The following is a 1,505-nucleotide window of genomic DNA, read 5'->3' as shown; positions in this document are numbered from 1 at the left end:
CAGTGTCTGGTACATACTAAGCAATGTATAATTGTGTTTAATGGGATCCATGAGGGGAAAGACATAATCAGACCCTTGGTAGTAACAAGTTTGGGGACCTCTGGTAAAGATGAAAGTGGAAAAGTGCTCCATGTATTTCAGTGTGTAGTCCAAGAGACCTCTGGTTTCTAATTCTGAGTAGACACTGGAAATTCAGAGTATGAGGCACCACCCCAGACCTATTCAGGAAGATCCTGGGTGGGAGGGTGCCTTGGAATTTGAATTTTAACACGCTCCTCCCAGTGATTATTATGTATATTAAAGTTTGAGAAAATTTGGTGTGAGACTTTAGGTTGAATGTATGTGGAAGGCGGAACGTTGTTCTCTGGATTTTTAAAAAAATCAAGATCCCAGGTCGCAACTTATTTTTTGATCATCTTGTGACTTTCTTCCCAATTCTTCCTCTAAAGCCCCTAGGACAAGTCTTCCTCTAGAGCCCCTTCCAGTTTAATGAGCGAGAACAGACACACAAGAATACATATAAACACACACACCTGAAATAAGAATGGTATATTTACCAAGTTATCTATAGCAGCAAAACTATGTGCTTCCTCCATTCGGTGAATGTTGGAAGTGCTATGCTGGGCTCTGTGGAGGACACAGTAAAACGTGGCCCTTGCCTTCCAGGTGCTGACAAGTTCTACGAGACAAGATGGCTACTAAAAAGGCTGGGCATCATGTGAGTGGGGGATTTGAGAAGTGGTGTGTGTGTGGGGAATGGGGGTGTGGGAAACTGCATGCTGGGCAGTACTTGAGGGGACCCATGCCCCCATTGAACGCCTACTGTCAATCAATCTCCAAGTATTCATGGAGTGCTGTTTGCTCAAACACTGCCAGGCATTGTGGGGGATGCTGCTTTCTATGGCAAAGTGCCTGCCCTCAGATGGGGAGGTAGAACTAAGTCACAAAGCACAGAAAATCACTAAGTGCTAAGCAGTACTTACCTACGGGGCCAAGAATTCAGAGGCAAAAGCATTCAGAGACAGCTCAGTGGAAGTGGGGCTTGAAGGATTTGGCCAGGGGGAAAGGAACTCAAGTGTAGGCACGTGGATAGGAGTGAGCACAGAGATGTGTTAATTCAGTATGGTATCTCAGTCCCATGCCAACATCCCTGAGCCTACAAAGAATCACCATCACAGCCAGAGGAAGTGGAATTGGGTGAGCACCCACTGAATGTGGGCCACTGAACTGGGTGCTAGTCTCAATATTCTTTAGCCTCTTTGGGGGAAGAGATAATAGTTTTGCTGAAAGGTCTTGCTAAATTTTATTCCATTCCCCTTGCCAAAAATCCACCTTTCTTTTTCTTTATGTTTAGGTTGTGCTTTTATCCCCAGGTTTGAATTAAGCAGGTGCTCCCAAGTTCTGAACTCTAAAAACTCCTCATGCTTGGGGCGCCTGGCTGGCTCAGTCGGTAGAGTGTGAGACTCTTGATCTCAGGGTGGTGAGTTCGAGCCCCACGTTGGGCA

The 1,505-nt window shown here is 45.7% G+C and overlaps 1 non-coding gene across 1 annotated transcript; it reads left to right on the top strand.

Annotated features, from left to right (window-relative positions):
• The first annotated feature begins 1,432 nt into the window (after positions 1 to 1,432).
• TRNAK-CUU lies at positions 1,433 to 1,505 on the top strand. The gene has a single exon. It is a non-coding gene; the product is annotated as a tRNA-Lys (tRNA).

The sequence above is a fragment of the Zalophus californianus genome, chromosome X (assembly GCF_009762305.2).
Source record: "Zalophus californianus isolate mZalCal1 chromosome X, mZalCal1.pri.v2, whole genome shotgun sequence".
Taxonomy (NCBI): domain Eukaryota; kingdom Metazoa; phylum Chordata; class Mammalia; order Carnivora; family Otariidae; genus Zalophus; species Zalophus californianus.
The sequence above is the reverse complement of the archived record's forward strand: the minus strand, read 5'-3'. Positions and strand labels throughout refer to the sequence as shown.